A 26,468-nucleotide genomic window follows, 5' to 3' on the forward strand; every position below is an offset into this window, starting at 1 on the left:
GTCCTTTCACTGGACAGATACAGGAAATCTTTCCTGCCACAAGCCATTCATCTGTACAATAACTCACCTCTGTCTGCTCTTTAAACTCTGGTCTTAGCTCCATGTCACTCTACATTGCTGACTCTTGCACCTACAGTCTATTTAACTTTTTTTTTTTTTTATTTATTCAGATACTGTCGGTTGTCTTATATTCCGGTCAAATTTTGAATACTGTACCTCTGCAACTGCAGTCACTCCGCACTTTACACTTGTATATATGTATACATGTATAGTCTCTTAGTTTTAAGTTTTTTTAAGCATATTCCTTTTATATTCTATTAATATTGTTTGCTCTTTATTCTCTTTGTTCATACTGTATGACGCTGCTGCACCCCAATTTCTCAGTTTTGAGATCAATAAAGTATATCCATCTATCTATCTATCTATCTATCTATCTAAGTGTTCAGATTTACTATTCCGTACTGATTTGATGTTTTATATCTATGCCAGGCATCACCAACTGGCGGACCGCAGTCCGGATCCAGACCAAAACTTCGTCCTATCCGGACCCGTGGCCAAGTTGCAATAAATGAAATGTAAGAATGAGAATAACATTTTTTAGGGAGTAGCCCTGGGCAATTAATCTAAAAATAATCAAAACCGACATTCAGAACCTCTAACCGACATAATCTTACACATGTTGGGTATTTCGGTTATTTAAAAATTCTGTTAACCCTTTCCCCACTGTCAACTCCCATGCATCTGCCATGTGTCTCAGGCTTTTGGGCTCTGTTTCATGCTCTCATGATACCGAGGAAAATCTTCCAAACACAGCGAAGATAGAGGTTGACATATCCGGCAGTACACTCTAGTGTGCACAAATGTCCAAAAGCCTGCTCAAGCGTGGACATGTGCGACAGTCCACTCCGACTGGAACAGTTTTACAAACTGTATCGCTCCTGCTAGGTTTTCCAACAAAACACCTGTCATTGCGCGTGACCTTATTTTCACCCTTTCTCTAACTGGGAATGTTGGCAGGCTGTTGGCAGCTACAGGAGAAGTAGGCCTACTCAAAAGTTTTTAATTCCTGAGTAAAATGATTAATAGCACAGAAGATTCACAGAAGTTGAAGTCAGAATCCTGCCTTCAGGAGAGGTTGGCCTATTATCAGCACAATGTGCTTAAATTTACCAAAAGTTTGTTTAAAAATAAGATTTTTTTTAAATATAATTCTGGAAAGTCTACTAAATAATAATAAATCATATGTTTATTACACTCCAACACACCATGGTCAAATGAAACTGTGTCAGTGAACTATGAGGGCAATAAACAAACCTAAAAAAAAGCAAAAGCAAAATAATTATTCATTAATCGTAATTGAGGTAATAATGTTCAATTAATCCTGATTCTGATTTTAGGTATGAGGATCGGATCTTTGCTGGGAGGAAATTTTAGCAACTGGACCCCTTTGAATTTTAGTTGAATACCCCTGATCTGTGCAATATCCCACAAGAGATAAACTAGATTAACTCCAGGAGAAGAGCCCTCTTGACAATTCTACTGGCCGCATGCAAAAAAGCTATAACTCAAAGGTGGTTGAGGCTCCCTCGGTTGATGACTGGATAAACATAGTACATCAAATATATACTATGGAAAAATTGGCATATTCCCTTAAACTACAGCAGGATAAATCAATATGAATATGAACAAGATGGACTGACTTCATAAGACCACTGACAAGATTTCACATGAGAAAACAAACCTGTTCATAAATACAAATAATGCAAATACATTTGTTTGTAAATTGTTTTGTTTCTTGCTATTGCTAAAGTGAATGGTGCTGTTTTTCTTCTGCTTTGTTCTGTGGGTTTTTGTTTGTTTGTTTATTTTTTATTATTTGTTTTTGTTTTTTCTTAAATATACTCTTAAACAGGGGTCACAGGTGTAAATTTGCCAGTGGCTCAACAGTTGTGCGGTATATGACTCTGATAAATTCACAAATAAACTTAAAAATAAAATGTATGGGGGTAAAAATAGGACATATACATGTGCAGTTGAATTTGAAAGAAGAAAGGAGGGAAAATAAATAACAACTGAAAAAGATTTATATAAAAAAATCCTGTGAAATGGTTTGTGTTTTGTACTAACTTAAAGAGAAGTTGTATTTGTAAGCGGAAGTCAATGCACATGTTTACAAGCACTGAAAAAGGAAAAAAAAAGAAAAATGTAACATATAATATCCCTTTAAATGAAGAACTGTCTTGGACATTTAAGAAAAGATCACTCTGTAATTGTCCATAGATTTGTTTTTTACTTTTCTATAATTATTATTATTATTATCATCATCATAATATATATTTATAAAAAACATTTTTTTTAAAATGTATTGTTATATTTTTACTTTTTGTATTTATCTATACATTCATTATTATATCTATTTCTGTTATTATTATTATTACTCATTTTTTATTTGTTTCCCGCTATGTGTGTGTGTAGTGCTGTGACAAGCATGTATATCCACTGAATGCTTATTGAGAAATGCTAATAAAAAGTAAATTAAAAAAACAAAAAAGAAATCCTTGAAATGGCCTGAAATCCTAGAAACATCCCAAATTTCTAGAACTGACCTTATATCCTATTCACCTGTGGGTAACTGGACGGCACCTGCCACATGATAACATGAACAGATTGAAGCTATCGTGTCTGTATGATATGCCATTGGATGGCATCAAGTTGAAACGCTGCTGGTAATGACATAATATAAGGAGTGCAGGGGTGCCTATAGGGTGAGCAGGATGGGGCCAATTGAAAAAAAAAAAAAACTTTGACTTTCATGCAGGAGTCCGGTGTTCACTTCCCGTCTGACTGATGTTTTTTTCTACACCTTACCATGTGCTTCCTTCCCCTAATCCTAACCATCTGTATCATCCATTTGTTGATGTTCTGGCATCAGTTGCTATCTGCAGTTGTCGCTTGGGCATTACCACATGCTGCATCATCCCACCATGTGTTTGCGTTACCATCACTGTAGGGGCATCCAGGAGCATAAATAGCAGAAGCAGAAGGATATCTAGAGCGTAATATGTAGTATGTAATATGCCCCCTGGACATTGGGCCAAGGTCATTGGTACCCTTTGACCCCTTCTGAAGGTGGGCCTGGCTGGACTCAGACAAAATGCTTTTGATGATAATATGTGTTAATAAGATGATAGCATGTCATTGTGATTCCAACTTGTGTTTCTGCCTTTAAATACACGTAATTAATGTGGGTTGGTGTGATAGCGCAGTGAGTTACAGCAAGTTTGATGTGTTTCAAATCTAAAGGCGTTCAGAGGAGTTGCCACAAAGATGTAGAGGGACTTTGACCACAATGTTATCTTTACAATACAAATCTGGGAAGAGGATGTAATCTGCAAGAACAAAACTCAAGGATACTATTCATTTATTTTCCTACCAGTGTTTGACCGCTATATAGAACTTGGTCATGTTTGCACCTTATGTATTGTGTGGAAAATGTATTCAATTGTACTGACGTTCTCTATGCAAGCTTAATAGAAAAACTATGAGGTTATCGGTTAGCTTCACAAACAACCTTGTGTGTTTTGTACATATACGCAGTGTACTTGTGGAAGTGCTTGAAAAAAAAATCATGTTAAAGAAAGAGAAGAACAGAAGAAGAAGAAGAGGAAGAAGAAGAGGAGGAGGAGGAGGAGAAACAAGTAAGGATGAGGAAAAAAATGATCAAAATAGAAACAAATGTAAGCTTGTCTGTTGGTGTGGTGGGGGGTTGTATTGTATTACATTAAAGAGAAGAACAAAGAACAAAGACTGTGTGATAGAAATATGCCTGTTCCTCTGACAGCCGTTTTCCCATGACAACTGGTTTTCTGGGTGACAAAGGCGGGGACATACTCACAACTCAAACCGGAGTTGCAGGGATACATACAAACACAGGCAAACACATACAAACCCTCCTTCTCAGCTTGACTCTCGACTTTTTGCACCAAAAAGTATTTCAGTCCTCCCCTGTAGCCCATCTCACCCCTCCTCTTGTGTTTGTTCCTTCTCTTTCAACTTGGGGGGTTGTCATTTCTAAAATTCCCGCAAGTCAAATGACAACTAACATCTAGGCCTTTGAGAGGGCTTTTGTCTCATATACAACCTCTTTCTGTCTCCCAGTTCACTCTTTCATGCCTCTTTTTTGTGAGTTTTTCTTTTCTCATTTCTTTCTTTCTTTCTTCTTGCTCATGCCAGCAAACATTAAAAGGGATTTAATCAACAAGCAGTGCTCAATCAGTTAACAAATCAGCTCATTTGTCTGTTTGTGACTTTGCCCTGAGTCTTTTTGTGCAACTGCTTCGAGCTCAATGTGGTGAGCTGAGACCCCTTCTCTTAGACCCCCTCACACACAAACACAAACACAAACACACACACACACACCTTCCCTAAACACCTCGCAGGCAGATGTGAGAGACACTTTATAAAGTCAATGATCTGATATTTTTTTTCAAAAAGGATTATAATAGCTTTCAAATCTGTGTCCATTAGCAGTGTAAGCATATGAACTACTATTGAGGGGAAAGACAAGACAAGGTTTTCTTTAAAAAAAAAAATCATCAGGTAGAAAAGAGGGCTGTCGGCACATCTGATATTGGCTTATTGCAGGTGCAAAAGTGAGTAATATGTATCTTGGAGGAAAAAAAGAAATATCTCCAAACCTCTTAGTAAATAAATCACAGTGTATACTCTGGCATCTTTACCCCAGAATCTCATCAAAGTACCATTCTCTTTGCTATTTAGCTTTTTAATAAATGTCTCTGTGCTGAGACTTCCCCTTTAGTTACTGTGAAAGTTTTTGAAAGACTTGTTTGTCTGGCATAGGGGACCACAAATATTATGGCTGGATTTTCTCTGCATCTTTTCAGTTTGTTTTTTTGCTCACATCATTAATAAGATATAACAAGATTGAGATACCAAGGCCTTACTTGCACACAATCTGTTAGAAGGTAAAAGAAAAGTGGAGGTTCAAAGGTTTTTTTTCAGTAGCAGCATTGACACGGTGATGTTTACTAGATAATGTTTGCCATGCTTATCATCTTGGTTTAATAAGTAAGCATGCTAACATTTGCTGAAAGGCAAATGATCTCTAAACATAAAGCACATCTGTGGCTCATTACTTAGTAATGGATTATAGACCCTGAGTCATAAACCAACTACTATTTGGCAAAGTAACATTTTAACCTATGAATAACACCAGATGAAAAGTCAGGAGGTCACAAAATTATTACAAACACTCTTTGGGGACAACGGATGTCTGTACAAAATCTCACGCCAATTTGTTCGAACCTCAGATTCACGTTCCCAGCGGGTGTTGGCTTCTGCCAGGGTTGTCCTTTGTCACCTATCCTGTTTGTAATATTCATGGAAAGGATCTCAAGGTACAGCCGGGGGGAGGAAGGGGTCTGGTTTGGTTGCTTTTTGCAGATGATGAGTGTGAAGCTGTCAGGTTGAGAGGCAGCACCTCTGAGTCTGAAGCCATGGTTCTTTGCCTGAAACAATGGATTGCCCCATCTGGGTGGGGAGAAAGTTACTGCCCCAAGTCTTGTTTACAAGTGAGTGTAAAATGGAGGGTGAGATGGACAGGCAGTTTGGGGAAGTGTCCGCAGTGATGCAGGTGCTGGAAGAAAAAGATCCTGCCTGGATACAGATTCCAAAATGGGTTTCATGGGCATCTGATCAGGATCCTCCCGTTAGAGGTTTTCTGGAGGAGGTGCCTAGGCAGACCCAGAACATGCCTGAGAGATATATCTCATTGCCTGGGGACATCTCAGGAACTCTCAGGTGAAGCTAGAAGGTTTTACTGGTTAAAGGGTGTCTGGAATACCTTGCTCAGCCTGCTACCCCTGTAACCTGGCCCTTTATACGCAAATTGGAATGGATAGATGAATGGATCTCTTACAATAGCTGCTGAAAGATTTCGTTCTGGACCAAATTGGTGGTATGAAAGACACTGCCGTAGCTATAGCTAGCTATCCTTACTCTATGTGCGTAATGTCACCCCCATGTTAAATCTTCGGGCCAAACAGAACTTTTTTAGCTTCTACATTCAGCAAGCCATTTTCATCTAAGTGACATTATTTTGTAGTCAGGTATCCTGTTGTCATTCTGACCCAAAAAAATGTCCACCTTCTGGCAGTGCTAGAAGAAAAGTCAGAGATTCACCAAAGTTCTTAGGATATATTGTCTGTGAACCATAAATATCTGTACCAAATTCTGTGCCAACATCATCCCAACTCATTACATGTTACAGATTTTTTGCTTTGGACTTTGGTTTACTCATTACATTTTAGGTGTTCTGGGATGCAGCTAGTAGTTTGGAATGAGAACGGGCTGGTTTTCCTTTGCTGACACTGAGATAAACAAATGTGCTTACAGATCCAGTTTGTTTTTTTGCTGTATGGAGGCCCCACCCAGGACCAGGGAAGTCATTCTAACTGATAATCCAATAAGCCAGTGCCATCCTGTTCCTGGCAGGGCTGCGTGGCAGTGTAGCCTGGTGAGTGAGAATAGTAGCTGGGAGGTGACAGGAAGAGTGTCTCCTCACCTCTCTGAGCCCTACTGGCTCCCCCACAGCCACAGCTACTGCTCCTGCCAAGTCATTTGTTAACCCCAGCGGAAGGACTGTGGGAAGAGAGAGGAAGATGGGGAGTGGAAGATGAGGAGAGTGGTGTCTCTGTGGGGGAGAATGCACAAACAGATAAAAGAGAGAGGGTGACAAAAGTAGCTTGAGAAGATTGATAAGCAATTCTGTCCGAACAACAGAATCTAAACGCCATCCTTATTCATACATCTTGTAGCCACTTTCATCAATCACCTTTTCATTGTTTTTTCTTAAACTGACTAAAATTTGAATCACATCGCCAACAGACTGGTGAGCAATGTTGTGCCTGAAAAGCACTGACAGCTCTGCAGTGAATAGAATTCAAATGATTGGTAAAAAAGTTTCCATGGTAGAACACTGTTTATGTTGGTGAGTCTGTGAGGAAACTGCATATTATAATTCAAGCGAACAGTACAGATAAGATAAGAGCCAGAGCATGATTCTGAGAGTGGAAGCAGAGAGGTGGAATGTCATTCTCTAAGTAGAGAAGCTGAAAACAATGTTAGAGTATGAGGAGCACAAATCATCCAGACTGACGTTGGGTTTGGGAAAGTAGAAGAGGTAGAGTCGTGCAGGAAGAGAGCGGGGAAAACAGGCTCGAAGGGAAAAGAAAAGGCCATGTCTGTGAGTCTGGAGCAGTGTGCTATTTTAGTTGTCAGCCAGAGAAGTGAAAAGCCACACAAACACACACACATACACGCACAGGCAAGGCATTTTCCTCCCCTTGCATCCTCTCACCTTTATGCTGTGTCCGTTGTGCTCACTGCAGCACCCGCACACGCACCCACACACACGCAGAGACACTGAAATACACACACACACACACAGACACACACACACACATGCTCAGAGGAAACACTCTCTGGTCCCATGGTGAGAGCCAATGGAAGGCCTCTGTGCTGCTCTGTTCCCCACAGGAGCTGGCTGTAGATGGCACTGTAGCACTGCAGAAAAACACAGTGCTCTCTACATACTCATTAACACACACATATACACTGTGCATGGCCATGTACACACATGATCATGTATATATGTGAAATCAGCAGTTACAGATACAGATAAAAGACATTCCAGTGCTCAAGAGAAACAGCACTTTATGCAATCGAAATTAGCATGTGCTTCTGTGTGTGTGTGTGTGTGTGTGTGTTTGTACATGTTTCATGTGTCATGTCTGTACTGTTTCAAAAACAAACCAACAACAACAATATGGTGGTGTATATATATATATATATATATATATATATCACCATATACTTCTCTGACAGATTTGCAATGTCTTTTGATAAAATTGTGGGGATGACTTGCTTTGTTTCTCTCTGTGTGTCCTGCAGTAGGTTCAAGTCCATCCACATGCATGAGAAGCTGAAGCTAGAATAACAAGATTCAGTTTCTGATCATTATCACAACTCTTATATCAAATGACACCTTATCTGTCTACAGCGTTGGCAAAATGTTATCCATGCTGTTGGATACAGACACACAGTCAGCATCTCGCTCTCTCTCCATCGCCTTCTGTCTTGTGAGAAAGCATGCTCAACACTCGTATTGATACAATATTGAGATTAACAAAAATAGAATCTTGGACAGATTCTGACGAGTTAAAGAAAGTGTGGAAAGCAGATTATGAGAGACAGAAATGGACACAGGCACATGCTGAACTATAGGGCCTGTCCCTCTCAAGGCTGCAGAGTTGTGTTCAGAGGCACTGAGTGTTCTGTTGCGTTGACTAGAGGAGAGGGGAAGGTTGCTGAAATAGATGACTCGCTCAGGGCTGTAAACACACTCAGAACAGATGCAAACACAGCACTTCCTTAATAGTTTTCCTCGCAAAGTAATGGTGGGAATACATCTGCAGGGTGTGTGTGTGTGTGTACGCGTGTGAGTATGTGGGTGTGCACGTGTGTGTGTGTGTGTGTGTGTGTGTGTGTGTGTGTGTGACTGCATATGTGGATTTCAGTCTTTTTGAACTCTTAACTTCTCAGCACAAAATGAAGCTTGAGCTCTCTGGTGTGTATGTTAAGGGAGTGAAACTTGTGCAAAATGTCCACACTGTGTATTGGCTGAAGGTGTGCACACTCATATTGAGTGAATGTCTGGCAGTGAAGAGGGATAATTGAAAATCTCTTCTGTGTGACAAGGGACACTGAAAAGCCTGTTGGTTATTCCCTCCCTTCCTCTGATACTTTAATATCTGACTGAGCCTAGAACATGGTTTCACATACATATATGAATGTGCACACAAAGTTTGATTTAAAACATCTAAAACACACATAAAACACACACAACATGGCAACAAAAGTATACTCCATTCTAATACATAGATTACCTGTAGAGATTATTCTGTAGAGACAATATTAATTACACAAAAGTATAAACTTTGACTCAATTATAACTGGCAAGCTTCACAGACAATAGAGAAGACTTCTGGCACAACTTCCAAGGTGCATGGAGAATGAAGAAAGCCTTGAAGAGGTCAAAGAACTTCAGCAACATGTGTAGTTTAGAGAACAACTTTATTAGAACAACATGTTTTGGTAACAGCATCTACCTTTGAGTCAGCTTGTTAGACTAATAATAAGTTGTGCTGTCCCAAAACAATATGACAAAAACAAAGCAGAGATGTTATCAAAGTTTAGAGATAAAAAATATCCAGAAGACTGGCTTGTAAATGCAGAAAACAAGATGGATTCAAAGAGCAGAGAGACATATCTGCAAGTTAATAAATCTCTAAAACCTAAGCTACTCCTTGTCTACTGCACCACATTCATTCCCAAAACTAAAAAAACATTAAAAGTATAATTTTAAAGCATTGGCATATTCTTTAGAATGAGTCATCCCTAAAAACACCTTTATTGATCCAACAAAGGTTACCTTCAAAAGAGGAAGATATATAAAGGACAGAATAGTCAGAGCATGTCAAAGACTGAAATCTTGGACAGCAAATAATTAAGCAAACAGTAAATCCTCTCCGGGGCAATTTTAAGTGTGGAACCTACATAAAGTGCCAATACACTAAAAACATTAAGTATTTTAATTGTCCCATCAATAGGAAAACAATCAATGTTAAGGATTTTATCACATGCTAATCAAAAAATGTGGTGTACATGATAAAATGTCCATGTGGCAAAGTATATAGACTTCTCACTCCCCTAAAGAAACGCGTCACCGAAAGCAGAAGTGCCAAAGGAATGACCTCACCAGCCCTGTGGCGAGACACTTTAATGAAATGAGGCATCCTCCTTCTTCTTTGTTCATCTTGGGCATAGAAGTGATCAAACCAAGTCAAAGAGGTGGTGATGTCAATTATATGAAGAGAAAGGCATTTTGGAATTTTTGTTTAAAAAGTCTATTTCCAGGCAGTATGTATGAGGATTTTTCAGTTAATGACTTTTTATAGTTTTTTTAAGTTTGGTTTTGTAATATATTTTATAGTCAGTTGTTTTAGCGCAATACCTTTTTACCTTTTAACTCCTTACAGTCGCTTATGATGTCTCTTGCTGGTCTTTTTATTTATTTATTTATGCATATAGCACTTTAATATGGCACTTTAATACCACCTCCTGTTGCTGTTTCCCAGTTCATGACCAAATATGGTGGCATTCATGTCTTCTGCTGGACACTCCCCTCGCCTCCCTTTCAGGTTTTATTGGTCCAAAGTCATATGACCTTTTAACAAAACCCACCTTTATTGGCTGATATTTATGTGCATGCATGATTGGGTGTATTTATGTACTTTCTTTTACCTCTTTTAATTTTTTTTCAATTTCATATCTACCTATTTAAATTATGTTTGCAGAGTGTTTCTTGATGACCCTGATAAAGTCCACAAGCCAAAAGCTGATCTCTAAACTATAAGTGTTGCGGGAGCTTTTTGACCTCTTCAAGTTTCACAGACAAAACATTTGTCTTTTGCTAAAAATGTTTCCCCACATATCAAACATGCTAATGTCATTAGCATAAGCCTATGGCATTTGCCAGTGCCTTGAGGCTAGACTGTCCTCTGCTTGGATAGGCCTATATAACATAGGACTTATATGCCATCGTGTGGGGGCTTTATTGTTTCTTATCTGTGATGTTAGAGTAAATAAAGCCTTAGTTTCCACTGAGGGAAATGGTTTTGAGCTTACAAAAATAAACAGGAGGGCCTTGTCCCGATGCGTCTTGCCCCGACATGCATTGCCCTGACATGCGCTCCACACCGCTGTGGATATGGTGTTGATTCAACACAGAAGTATAAACCCCACTTTAGAGTGAGCAGAGAAGATTAGTATCAGTTTTATCTAGCCATGTGTGTTATGTGCCCAGATGCACAAAACTTTTTGTAGATTCATGACTAAAACTGTGTGTATGCACAAAGGCAGAAGTGTGCAGGGGCATTATTTTGGTCGGATTTATAAACAAACCTGATTCTGTTTTATGAATGTCAATCATTGTTGCTCTGGATGCATGGGTTCAAGCCTCATTTCCACAACCACAGTTTACCATAAATGGACATAGAAATGCCCAAAAACAGACATTTACATATCGATACTTGTGCCCCTCCAATACTCATTACACCTGTCAATGAGAAATATGGTAAAGAAAGTGTAATTTAATCAACTGTATTTCATCAGCAAGGTTCTCCAACAGTGCCATGGCAGCCCTTGTTACACCTGACTTATTTCAGATTGGACCCAAGTGCTGGACTACAGACTGAAACTGCCTCATTGACACATAGTTAATATGTTTTAGACAATACTTGTAAATAATAAAAGCAAATAAAAATATTTGTAACATGTTCCCAACTATTATTTTAAGTGCAGCCAATTTAATTCTATTATAATACATAGATTACCAGTAGAGATTACCAGCTGTTTTTACAAAATTCTATTGTCCTGTGTTTTCAGGCCACCACATGCCTTTGAAATACATACTCATACTGTAGCATGATGTCAAATAAGGGTCCTTTCCTAACAATGACCCATTAATTAAAGTCTCTGACTTGAAAAAGAATGCATGATTCATGAGCCAGCTGGAGAGCCGAGCCTATTTTTAAGTCCACACTGGACCAGTCATTTCCATAAATTTCCCTGGTTTGCATATGAGTGCAGACTGTTGTGAGCCTCAGCCAAAGGGGGGCAGGGAAGAGCGCCACTTGTGGTGAAAGACTCTTAATGTGAAATGGCTCTTCTTATCTTTTTTTTTTTTTAAATTTCTCCATCACTTCCATTCCTTCCATTCTGAGTATTGGCCCTGGTTTGCCCTTCCACCTGCACATTCTCTCCCCACCCCACTCACCCACCTCACGCTGTTGTACCTCTATCAAACACCACTCTCCGATTTAACCTCCCTCCACCTTTAGTCTGTCCATCCTCATTCCTCCATCTCTCTCTCTCTCTGTCCGCACTATCTCCTGCTATTTTCTCATAATTCTCCCTCTTCCTCCATCCCACTCTTCCTCACTCAGTTCTTGTATCTTTCTCTCATCCCCCTCAATCCCATTTTTCTTTCTAATCCATATTCATGTAATTTCTATATGGCAGCCTGGGGTTGCAGTTAAGGACTGTTACTTTGTGTTAAAGGTCTTGAAAGTCCGCCTGATTTACAGTAATAACTTGGGCTATATCCAGAAATACCATTATCGAAGCACGCGCGCACACACACACACACACACACACACACTCCTACCTCCCATAGCTACCTCCTGTCCTCTATCTTGCTTGAAATTTTCAATGTACTTTTAAGGCTGAGCTGCTGTAACAATCAGGCATACAATTCAACAAAAATAACGCTCTTAATGGAATCCCAGGGGAGTGTGTGTAGTCTCTGCTTGTGTTTGTGGCTCTCAGTGTTTTCTGTGTGTATGTGTCTCCTTTACACTTGCATGTTTGATGCTGTGAGGTAAATGGGAAATGTGGATATTAAAGAGCCATCAATTCACGCAGCAACGAGGGAGAATTGATTGAATTTGCTCAGAGTAACAAAAAACTACACAGGTACTGAGAAAAATCAAAGCTCACTTGATGCATGAGGTGTTATTGCCTGAGTCGTGTAGTAAGCCAGTGGGATTTGACGCAAATGATTTGATTTGAACAGCACAATTAGTTGTTTTCATCTGGGAGGTAATGCTTTGAGCTATCATCACCTGCGGCAATCATGGTGTGATCTATGGATCTATGTCACATAGTGCACATACACCTGTCTGATATACAGAGAATGTGATAATGACAGAGGCTGCTCATACATACACTTTAACCTGTGAATGCTCTGGCAAATTGCCAATTCATTATCCAAGAATAACTGTCATTATACAACAGTTAGTTCCAACCAAGCAATTTGACTGGTTGAGAGGCATTCCATAAGTGCTGATATAGGAGTACAACATCACTGGGACTGTTAACTATTAACTCTGCATGTATCACTCGTCTTCATGGCTGTCCTAAACCTGTTAAATAGTGTAAGAGTGAAAGTGGGATATGTTTATAGTACGGTGTAAGCATAAGTTCGAACAGCTAGTTGGCGCAGTTAACCTAGCTGTCAGTTGGTCAGGTTGAGGAAGGAGAAAAGAAAAGAGAGAAAGGAGTGGGGGGCAATAAAGGATGGGAATTTTGAAGTGTGGCTTGAGCTGACTGCACATGCATTGGAGTGACTAAGTTATGAGGAAGCCCGGGAGGGGGGCAGCTGTGACGGACGGGTTTCAGTAAAACGCTGTTTACTGGGAGTAAACCAGCTGTCACAGATATCACAAGGATGTGCAGTGAGACAGGGACACACTCGTCTGACACTATCCACAGCCTGAGAGACACCGACACACACACACACACACACGTTGTCTGATACGGGACACGAGGTGACAGAGATCATGGCAGTAAGTGGACACACACTGCAGCGACGAATTGTCTGATTAAACTAACTCATCTGAATCACACAGGCTGCTAAATTGTCTGTAAGCAGACTGATTTCACAGAGATAAATGTTTATGATACTAAGTAGCTGGTCTATGCATGGAAATGCAGGAAAAATGTTTATGTGTTACTAGGCAACAGCTGTCACGTCTAGCGGTTGCGAAACTATTTGTGTCGGCGGGGCCCAAAAAAAAAATTAAATAAATTAACAAATCAGAATCTGTTGTTGCTTGTTAATATTAATAAATGAAAGACGCTTGCAGAACTGTTGTATATCACTGTACATGCATTAAGAGTTACTAAGTTCATAACTTGATATTGCTTATGTAACTCTTATTATCCAGTGGCAAAAAAAATAACTGCCACCACAACACGTGCTCTGTGTAGACCTGTTTGTGATTCACCAAATGGCTTATCAGTGGCTATGGTTACTGTACACCAATACTCACCTATTAATCCAAATATGACTGTGTTCTGTATTTGATGGGGTAATGTAAACAACATTTAGCTTTTTCCGATTTGGACATTTATTATTATTATTATTTTTGTTTTAGGAGCATGAGTTAGACATGTATACAGCCAATTCAGAATATGTGTCTCAGCTGGGGTTTCCACCACAGTTTGCAACACATGGCCTCTCATCTGTTTACGGTCGGTTTTGTGCGTTGTCATGGATATGTTGTGCAATAACTAACTCACCAACTGTTTGCAAAACTGTGGTAGAGATGCATGTACAGCAGGCCACAAATCAGCTTTTAAACTTTATGAAGGACATATACTGTATATATCAACACATTTTGGATGTGTGTTGCAACACAGACCAAAGGTGAAGGAAGGAAAGAAGGAGGCTGAGATCAATCCAGTAAATCTGCCACCGATGGGAAAAAAAAAACACATTTTGGTGCAAAGAAGCAAAATGACAAATGGCTCAAGCTGCTGTGCTTCTCCATATTGTGATATGATAAATGACATGTTAGTACATATTTATCGGAGTGGGCATGACTGCATGTAAATGGGAGTATCAGTGGAATATTCATTTTTATTGGACATGTAAACAGCTTACATCATGTTCTAACTGAATGTGAGCATCAGACTATTGTGCCGAATCGTGTGATATCTCTATCCAAACTGCATACATTAAAATGGAACTCTGTATCATCATGTAAACATACCATGTACCTGTAAGCTTGGCATTCGGAGACATAACCATAACCAAGATGGGTAAGAACTTTGTTCCTCATTATTCATATTCACAGCAATACTGTCACAGGTAACGTATAGATATCACTGTTGCAGTCCACACTACATCCTACCTTCATCTCCACTTTGTAAAACATGCTAGCTTGCTAGCACCCCACATAGAAAAGTTAAGCTCCCAGTGATCTCCCTCTAGCCAGATGCTTAGTATTTATAGTGACACCCACATTCCCATCATGCCTTGTGCTGGACTGAGAAGTTTTTAGTTTTTAAGTTTGCTGTTTTATGTTCCAAAATACAAATGTCATTTTCTGTCAGTGTTTGAAATGTGTCTGCTTCAGAACATGGTGGTTTATACTGGTCATTGTCATTTTTTGTTAATTTATAGTTTACACCATTAGTGAGTTGGCTGTTACACTAAATCAAACCAGCGGAATTAGCATTATGACCTGTTATCTCTTCTACTACAAATGAAACATGAGAATACCTTTAATCTTTAAGGATCTAATATTTAATTATTTAAAAAGTGACAATGTAAAGTTGAAGATAATTTGGAATAATGGAGGATTTTGGTGCTGATGATCTCATTATAAAAGCTGTGAAAAGGCTGTTCTCAATTGGGCAAAAGTGGAAAATGGGGCGTGCAGCAAAAGTGTTTCTTAATATACCGTGCAATATTATAGTGTCCAAGAAGCCTTAGAGGGGCTGACAATGGATGTTAAAAGTGTAAATGTGTCCAACAGGCTGCTGAGTCTGTTCTCACTGATAATTTCTGAAATTATACCAAATCTATACTGAAACTAGAAAAGTGTGCTCAGTAGTGAGCGAATCTCCATCAGAGGGCCTCTCAGTGTATGGAGTCAGTTGAGACGATGCCTTTCAGCAGACTAACTGCAGCGCATTTCAGAAATTAATAGAAATACACGCCCGGTCAATTTTTGATGGAGCCATAATGCATTGATTTTGTGCTTACAAGCACTATATGTGAAGTATATATGGAATCTCACTATGAGGAGAAATGTATTTTAATACCTCTTTGTGGAACTGTTGCTGCAGCAAGGATATAGCCACTCTACCAGGTGAGCTACTGGGTGCCCCAAACATGTTTATTTCTTTTTTTCACTTTTGAGGGATCTAGACTAAGACTTTCATGTGGGAGTCCAGTGTTTGCTTCTCATCGGAATGTGATGTTCTTTTCTACACCTACCCATGTGCCTCCTTCCTTGCTTTTACCCCTAACCTAACCATCCATAACTTTCTTGCTTTTACCCCTAACCATACGTGGCAGCATGTTATTTTATTGGAATCTCGGCATTGACCTCCATGCGCTGTTGTTACCATAACAAAACCAAATGCTATGTCATCCCTTGGGATGAGACTGTATTGGAATATATGAACCGATACATCCCTGTTTGTTATGTAACCTCACAGGGCAGTTTAAGAATCATGCTGTGCCTGGTCACTCAAGCTACAGTCCCACCAGGATTATCTCTTACCAATGGATGTTGTTGGCCAAAAAACCCTCTTCATGTTCCGGTAGATACCCAAGGACCTGAAGTTTTTTACTGACATAGGAAGAGATTTTTACTGTAAATATCGCCTTCAGGTTCCCCTGCAGAGAAAGGCAACAAACATAAATGGTAACCAGACTCTCAAAATGACTGCCTCAGAAAATGGTGAAGGGCTGCTTTCATCTACAGTATAACACTATAATCATCAAAGACCAAATGTGACTTGCAAAAGTTTTGCAGGCCACAGCCAGGGGCGACAGGTTACCAACTTCCTCTTTGATGGAGAGCTGCAAGGTGACAGATGACTCCAGTGTTTAGTGGCATTTCTCAGAAGAAAACAAGCGAAACCTTTCAATATACCTCCTCCACTGAGCCACTGCAGATTTTTTGTACTACAAGCTTTTTTTCTTCACCTTTACTTGCTTGCTTTTAGTATTATGTAGCACCTTGTGCATCCTGATGTACTTATCAAATCTTTCAACCTCCTGAACTGCAAAAAAGTGTGTGATGGCATTTTAGGCCAATATTACAGAGTTTATAGGGCAGTAGGTATAGTAGGAGAGAGCGATAATATACGTTGTGTCCATACTGTGTACGTACGGCTTTCTACAGAGTTTTTTAAAGTCGACAGTAATTTTTTTTCTGTAGAGAACAGGAATGGCTGATGATTGGAAGACGAGCAGGACTGGGCAGTGGATCCAACCTTCAGATTGGAGGTAAATGTGGAGGAGAGTCACAACTGTTTATCCTGAAATGACAATTGAAAGCAGCAGAGAGAACTGTTTTGAATTACAAAGTAACACTCTACTTAATTTACTAATTAATTAATTAATCTAATTAATCTAATTTTACAAAGATTTATCGGACTACTGTCCTTGTCCCAGTTATTGACTGAAGTGTCTGACTCCATGCTAGATAGAGATATGCCCCCTTTCAGCCAGTTGCTATTAAACCTTCTACTGGTTGACCTATTACATCACATACAAGTTAGCAAGCGGCAAACAGATTGTTTATTGAATGGTGAAAACATGGATGACTTTTTGGTGCCCCAAAGCTTGATTCTCAAGTGCATTATCTAGGCGGGTCAGTCCGACTACGAGAAATTTGCTTTAGAGCGTTTGAATGGGACTAACACTAACATTTTAAAAGTCCAGTTTTAGTCTGAATAACACAATAATTTGACGTTTTCTAACATCATGTAAACAACACTGCGTGTAAACTGACTCAGGTTGATCATAAAAAAAACTAGGTGAGTTAATTTAAAATGAATCCTGTAGTCAGCCGATAGAGTGGAAGCTGGAGTGAGGCAAAGAGAATTCTGAATGAAATGAGAGTATAAAGAGAGTTTTACTGACCTGACATCCACTAAGCTTTCTCATCATCTTTTTTATGTGTGTGTGTTATATCACATAAACATCAACTGCACACATGAAAATAGATTTTTTTGTACTGGTCCTCTGGTTATCAAGCTTTTAATGGATCTTGGCAATGTAGAGGTTGATGTGACATCATTCACAACATGATGACCTGCAATTTATAAGAGTTACTTTGAAAAGGCCTTCTCTCACAAAAGGACATTTCCTATGATGCTTTAGAATTTCACTACAAATAACACCAGTCACACACAATAAACCGGCCAGCATGACAAATTTATAAAAAAAAACCAAAAAATAAAAAAAACCTGACAAAGTTAATTATGATTTTAATTAAAGGTTAACTTTATAATGCAAGGCCCAGTCCTGCCTATAGAAATGTGATCAAATGCTGCTGCTTTCATGGGACTGGGCCCATGCTTATGACTGATTTATTTTCAGAACAAAGGATAAGTCAAAAGGGATTATCACATTTGACGCTAATTTCAGTTCTTGTTTTTAGCCCTTTGCTAGTACTAAATAATTTCTTACAGAGGATAATAAGGGAGCTCGATAAATGATTCATGTTCATTTACATATATGTGATGTTTCCATGCAAACAGTGCATTTTCACACATTCCCGACTCTGCACTTCTGGCTGCTGCTCATGACTGCTCATGACTGACACTAAATTACTTTTGCTCAGATGGTTTTAAACAGTAAATGTTTTATGCCATTCTCCACCACACTCAACCCCCCTGGGCAGCCACCACACTATGTGCATGTTTAATGACTGTTGCTTAATTAAAATTTTGTTGAATATACGTAAATGCAGTGCACTGACCTTTCTGTGAATTTCTGCAACTCACCTTGAGATCCAACTTTAATGGTGAAATTAATTGGAGAGGTCAAAACAGGACAAGCAGCCAGAGATACTACCAGACTCCCAACTCTGAGTACAAGTGAATGCATGGCCTCACATACATTTGGGCCTTACACACACACACACACACACACACACACACACACACACTCACAAAGAGAAAATCAAATATGAAGAAAAACAAAGGTTATTCTTTACACCAAAATAAAAGCTAACAAAAACGGGCCAAATGAGATGTGGAGGGAGTTGTCATCTGCTCCCAAACAGTTGAGACTCAATTAAAAGTTTCTTGGTTCTGCTAATGACAAATTAAATCAGTGATGGAGGGAGTGATTGAGAGACAGTGAGGAAGCCACAGACTCCCTGATTGCTTTTGGAATGAGGAGAGCTATCAGGGCCAGTTTGGGAAAACGGCTCCCCTTGCACACATGTGACAGATATTGTAAGTCTGTGCACATTTTCACTCTCTTTGTCTAACACGTACACACATTCACCCCAGCACATATGCATCAACTTGTCAATGTAATACAAAGCCTGTCCTGCCAACAAGAAGGGAGGCTGGGCGAGGGCAGGCATGGGGTATCTTAACTCATTGAGTGCCATTGATGTATATATACGTCATTCAAAAGCCAACACTTGAGTGCCACTGACGTATATATACGTCAAAGTGTGTTTTCGGCGGCTGGCACAATGGGGCACTCTCATGCTCCTTGTGTGTAATTTTGGGGCTGCTGGGATTCGTAGTTGTAGTATAGAAGGCGAGTACAGAGGTGATTCAAAACTACAGCAACGAAGCTACATCAATTCAATATTGGCATAAAATGCCCCAAAAAACGAAGAGGGTCAAGTGGCCAGTTTTGCCAGCAGTCGTAGAAGAAACTCTAATGGATCCTGACTCAAAATGGCCAGAAAAGCTGGCACAAGCCACTTTCCATTATATAATAGAGCTAGCACTCAGTGAGTTAAAATCAAGGGATGGAGCAAGAGAGATCGAGAGACAACACTCCCCTGAACTGTAGTGAGTCCACTTCCCCCCACCTCCCATCCATTTTTTTTTCTCTCCTTGTCTCCCTTGATTCCTTCCTTCTGATGAAAAGGAGGAAGGCAGACAATAGAAGTGATCAAGGAAACACAATAGGAAACCGTTATTGTGGTGTCAAAACACTCCTGTTGGTGGAGTTGATGTTTTAAGTGGCAGCAGAGAGATGCAAAACTTCTCTATGACTGCTTGACGAAAATGACACTTTACAGTGCCGAGGCTTTCCAACAGAGAGAGAGAAATGACTGTTCACAATAACCAGCACAAAGGAAGAGAGACTGATATTACTCATACTTTGTTACATACAGTGATAAGAGATTGATACTCAACTGCATCACCATTTGCAAACTTCAACTCTGAGCCCAAGCCAGACTCCTTAGCTATCGCTAAACCTAAAGCTAGACTGAGATTTCAGGACATTCAGTCTGTGTTACCTCAGACTGTCCTCATCACAGACAACAGACCTGGTGCAGGGCATCGGATAATATCATTACATTATAGGCCTCCTAACCTAATGGACTTATAAATGGATGAACCTGCACTCGTATAGCGATTTTCTAGTCGTTCAACCACTCAAAGTGCTTTTATACTACTATGTCTTATTCACCCATTCACACACACACATTCATACACTGCTGACCGAAGCTGCTGTACAAAAGCCACCTGCTACTCAGTTTTTTGAAAGACTCACACACTAATGGAACAGCCATCAGGAGCAATTTGGGATTCAGGGTCTTCTGCTCCTACATGTGGCTGAAGTGATCAAACCTCAAACATTCTGATTGGTGGACAACCCACTCTTCCTCTGTAGCCACAGCTGCCCTCGTAGCCAGTATGATGTATGTGAGGACAGTAATGACACTGCTTTTTGACAAAACTTAGGTGGACTGTCACTGGGAAGCTACTGTAGCTTATAGCAGAGGGGAAAGACAAATGTGGCCAGGTCAACCAAGGTGTCAATGTCTTTAGGCTGCATTCAGGCCAACGAGAGCCATGTGTTGAAAAATGTGACCTCCACATTCATTTGAATGAGACCAGCATTCTCGCCTCACGAGGTTGTTCAGCAAAAAAGTTGAACCTGGCTCAACTTTTGTTGCAGCACAAGCTGGATTTCTTTGTTACTGTTTATACCATCTACATTCCAATTGTTGCACAATTCTGTGTGTTAGAAATCACTGTTGAGTGTTTTGGTGTTCTAAGTCTTTAGATTTACTCAAAATGGATTCGCTGGATGGTGTTTCATTGTCTATTTGGTGTCTAAAGCAACATGTCACCATCAGTGTAGCTCCTTATGTTGTTTTAATACAGGCCTGTGTCTGACAGTTTGAATGCCAGTTGAGGTGGATTGATCCCACAAACAACTCACTTTAATGTGGAAGTCTGGAGTTCAAATGTGAGGTTTGTTTTTGCTTATTGTGTGTCTCTTTTGCCTAAACCTAACAATCCCTGACTTTGTTCCCTCCTAACCATCGTGACAGTCCATGTTGGTTGCCATGTGCTGTTGTGTAAACATAAGGACCGTGCAGCATCATCCCACCATGTACATTTGTTGACATCATCATAACAGCATCACAGAGCATATGACGCAGAAGGATACCTAAATGTCACGAGTAGATGCAGAGGGTCACTGACAGAGCATGTTACATGTTGGGATGAGAATGTGTTAGGGAACCACTCCATATTTTCGCACACTTGATCCCATTTACAAATTGGGGGCAGTACATAACAAATAATAACCTTTGTCTTCATGGCTTCTTATCATAATCAATCAAGATGGCAAGAAGACTCTGCTTAGAGGGCCTCTGCAGTAATTTTGGAAAGAGAGAAGCTTTGGAACATGTTGACGAGTTTTCAGAATATGAGGATCTATTAATTATATATCAAAATAAATATGATTAAAAACTTTGTTAAAATGCAATAATTTACATACATTAAACACAACATTCATAAATTACCAGATGTAAAGATTAAAAGAGTAAATATTTCCTCTTTACACAAAGTGGGAAACATGTATTGAAAATACACAGGTGTAAAATGTTTGTTTTTTTTTTAATATATTTGCAAATGTGTTTTCTATTCACATTTATTTACAGTAGCATACATGTAAAATACTTTTTCTTTTTGCTTTTTTTTGTCTTATCAAGAGGCTTTTCAACTTCTACCAGCTAATGACTAAAAGACTAGTGAAGAGATTAAACTAATGGAACTGTTAAACTGAAATGTCAAATCGAACTGCTGAACCTGAGAAAAAAGAAAAGAAAAAAAAGGAAAACCTGTTTGGTCATTGAAAGGAATCCAGTTAAAACTCTAGTTAGAGGGATTATTCTCTTTCAAGTGGAGAATCAGCACAAAATTTAAAATAACTTGACAGAGAGCCTGTTTGCAACCTGGTATTGTATATATGGTATGTGTATTGTATTAATGAAGAAAGCCTGCAGCTTTCTTCTGTAATTTCATCCTTAACAACAGTAACTGCTAAGGCACTTATATGTCTGTTTAATGACTGTCAAATGAACCTGTCTATCTATATGCATTACCATGCGCTTCGGTATTCTGAACACACGTAATCAGTGAGGACACATCACCATTCACACCTGTGTCTATCATGCGTCTCCAGCAAACCACTTGTGTTTGGATTTTGGATTTCGGCTATTTCACTTCACAATGGAGAGATTGGGCTTCCTTCAGTGTTGTAGTTTGGTGGATGGATCCCACGTCCCAACTGGGCTACTCCTCGTAGTAATAATGCAAAGGACTATAACAACTGCAAAGGAAGCTACTGATCAATCATATTACAAACTGTAGTGGATCATCTCTTTTTGATGAGTAATCTGAAACCTGCACAATCCCCTGCTGAAAATACATTGTTGGGGAGTGGGCTGGTGAACTAAAAGTAATAGTAGTAATATTAACAAGTAGTTGAACTACATTTTTCACCAGCTTGTTGGTATTTCATCTACTGTCAAATTTGTATAGCAATTCAAGTTTTCAATCACTTTTTTTGTCACTTTTTCCTGTAATTTATTACTTAAACTATTAACTATTTTGGGCATTTTTTTTTAATTTTACGGTTGCTTCTCTACTGAAATCATCCTGGATATGTGTACACATGCCCTTGTCAGTCTTCAAACATGATTGTTTCACAATGTGACCCCCTGGGATGTCACCAAGCCAACTTGGGAAGAACATTTCGTTTTCTCTTCTCCGTAAACCACAGATGAGGAGGATAGAGTGGGTATGGAGGACTTGCCACACCCTTTAACCATTTTCACACCTTAGCTCTTAGCAGGAGCTGCAGTCTTACCTTAGCTTAACGCTCCAGAAACCAAACTGCAGTTAGAAAGCCTGCAAACTAACTTCTCAAAAAACAAGGAGAACAGAACCAAGTTAACACTGAACTGCTATCTCTGTCAGGACAGCAGGGGTGGCCAGCCTCCTTCTGTATCCCTGGAACAGCACAGCAGAGGCTGAACTGGACCCCCTTCTTCCTCACCCAGCAACACAAAGAACTCTTCCTTCCATCCTTGAAACTCTGCGCTTAGAAGTTAGATGTAAGTACAGGCTAAGTAAGGCTGTCTTACTTTGTGTTACCAGAGGGTGAAAATAAGGACCATTTCAGACAGTTGTCATTAATTGATTCAACACAAATGGATAGCAGAGATGAGATTTCCAAGTAAAAAAAAAGAAGATGATTTTCATTCAATATATAAGCTAAAAAAACAAGATCTAAAAAAATAATTGTTGATAGCGACCATAAAATCACCAGGTATGACTAAAACAGGTTAGTCAACTGAGTCACTGGTTAGATGAAGGGAAGTTTACAACAGTTCATTTACACATACTACCCACATTATTCTGATACAAAGCTGGTTGAAAATTTGTGAAACTTCTTATCACCCTAATGTTTTTTTTTGTTGTTGTTGTTTTTGTTTTTATTTTCTGATAAGTTTAGTTTTAATTGGTAACTTGACAACATTATTAACAGCTGTCTGTGCAAATCATACACAGAAATCTGGATACAGCCATGGAGGCAAGGCCCCGTTCATTCCTGCTCATTGGCACATGAAGCCAAGAAAGCTCTTTTTTTCAGTTATAGAATACCCAGATCTACGAGCCCATGAGGCATGCACACTAGAGACTTATGGCAGCCGAGTGCCGCTGAGTTGGGCTGAGTCTGAGTCTTTTCAAATGATATTGAACTGGATGGCTGTAGATAGTGAAATTAGTTGTTTCGTGGGGGTTTTGACACTCACAAAAAATTATCCACTGATTTAAATAGGTCTCATTCTAAATATAAGTCAATGGGGTTTTTCTTTTTCTATTCTTGGCCACTTTGTAAAATTTGCATCAGAGCCTTGGTGCGATTGGGTTAGATGGCAGGAACTCGATACGGTGGAGATCACTACTGTGCGCACACACACACTGCACGCACTGCATGCATCATCCATCTTTATCAATAATCTATGGTCTGGATATACAAACCAAGTGTTCAACAATGCACGTCATCCATTGTAAACACACATACATACCATTTTAGAGCATACCAGGGAGGAATGAGTTACAGTAGTCTAATCTGGAGAAAACGAGGGCGTGTATGACTTTCTCCAGATCCGACTGAGTAAGAACTGATTTTATTTTGGCTATTGTGCGGATTTCAAGTTAGCATGATTGGATGACTTTATTTATGTGTTTTGTAAATGACAGATTTGAATCAAAAACTACTCCTAAATTTGTGGGTTTGACATTAACTGATAATTCAACAAGGTTTAAAATATATTTGATATTAATTATGCATGAATACACATCAATAGCATCTCATCTCATAGCTTTTATAACAAATAAACTTTGGTAATATTGCATTGCTTCGATGCCAACAGAACTGGCTAATTTCAATTGAACTGACAAAGAAAGACCTACAAGTGACATGAAGCTCATCGTAACTCTGCAAACTTGTAGTCTGTAATCTGTGTTATGAAGCTTCATGTGCAGAAATCAGAAAAGCACCTAAAGCAAAAGTCACAGATAAATCACTGTTAAATCAGGTAAATTAACAGCTCAGTGCTCACTATTTTTTTTTAATACTCATATTAGTTTCTTATTTTATTTAAATTGCCAATTGCCAATAATTAATAATAATTAATTGCCAATTTAAATTTTGATTTAAATTTCATTTGAATTTGAATGCCTCAAGTGCAGACATATTATATTGTGTTTATGGAAAATTATTTGGAACAGGGAAAGCTTGAGAGTATAATGTAAAATAACTACCAGAATGTGCTCAACATCAAAGATTGATAAAAATAACAAACTGAATTTCAAGACTGGAATTTTCCAATTAAGTTACCAGTATGGGGTTTTGCACATATATCTGTGTGTATTTCTGCTTTGTCTTCTGTAAAGGAGAGTTCCATAAGTATTTACACAGCTTCACACACACGCACACACACACAATTTGAGAAACACAAGGATGACCCTCTCAGTGTCAATCCGCCTGATTTCAGCATGAAATGACGGTGGGAGGGCTAAAGTTATCCTGGCTTCCAATCAGAGCCTCAGCATGCTGCAAAGAGAAAACCCTCAGGTCAAACTCCAGCCATGAGGGAGAAAGAGATATACAGAGAGAGTGAGAGACAGATATAGAGAGTGGATATAGAAGTAATACCGTGTATCAGCAAAACAAATACTTTTGTTCTAAGCGAACCTAAATTTCAGACTCTTACAGTGCAGAAAGCTGTACAACAGCTAAAGCAATGTGTTAGAAAAAAAGCAGGCCTCAGTGCTTACGGGGCTTTAATCAGGGCTCACTCCTGTGCCAGGTCTAAAAGATATTCATATCATCTGAATATTGTAAGGCTGATTCTCTCCTCATACAGAAGAAGAAATAATGCCTAAAGGCCTTCCTGAAAACACTAACAAAACAACAGTTTACAAAATGCAAAATGCATCAATCCACAAACAGCAGATCATACCAGACAGGAAGTCAAGCAGCATTGTATCTGGTGAATTTTCAAATTAAAACACCTTGCACAGACTCAGGATCACTCTGTCCAGCAGCCCTCTCATTGTAATATGACATGTGTTTGTTACCATTATTGCTGTGCATCTCTCCCTCTCTCTTCCCCTCTCACTTTCTCTTTCCTCTTTGCCATAAATGTAATTCAACTAGTATTTCTGACATCTATTTTTTTTATTTTTTTATTTTATTTTTTATTCTGTCCAGCAGGAGAATTAATGCTCCATGAAATAGACAAGAGATCATAATTAACAAAAGCATTGTATTGTTAATGTGGCGTGGTGAGGCGTGTGTTCACTAGGTAATGTGAGGGGGAGAACCGACAACGCCACCTGAGGAATTGCGCCCCAGGAAATACCTCAAAATATTAAAGTTTGGAAGATCAGTAAGGCACACAGATTCGTTTCTGAAACAGGACAGAGACGTATTTTCCAAATAAATCAAATATTTATTGATAATCAAAATAAACAGGCAGGGCTGGAACTGCAAAGGAAGAGGGAAAAATTAACTAGTCAAAATAAACTGAATCAATAAACAAACATTAAAGGGATTAAAAATATTTTTATTACAAAGTCATCTAAAAAAGGCCTTAACAACTACCATCTAAAAACCAGAGATGTGGTAAAATATCAAAAAAACTCAGCCCAACATAAACCTAAATAAAAGAGTGAGCAGAGGCCATCAGTGGGGAGGCAGACTACAATGGAGGGGTGCCTAAAGGTGCCACCACTACTCACCTCAGTGAAACACAGCAAACCTCACAGCAATCCTCACAGCAATCTAAAGAATAACAATCGTGTCCCAGTGCCTTTACTTACATGCAATGTGTAAGAACCTCACCCAGGGTGCCTAGCCTCCCCAACAAAATGGTGCTCCACTTCACTAAAAGAAAAATACTAATAACAAAATTAACAAATACAGCAACCCAATTGTTTTAATATATTCAAAG

The sequence above is a fragment of the Plectropomus leopardus genome, chromosome 3 (assembly GCF_026936395.1).
Source record: "Plectropomus leopardus strain MGB_pleo_1.0 chromosome 3, ASM2693639v1, whole genome shotgun sequence".
Taxonomy (NCBI): domain Eukaryota; kingdom Metazoa; phylum Chordata; class Actinopteri; order Perciformes; family Serranidae; genus Plectropomus; species Plectropomus leopardus.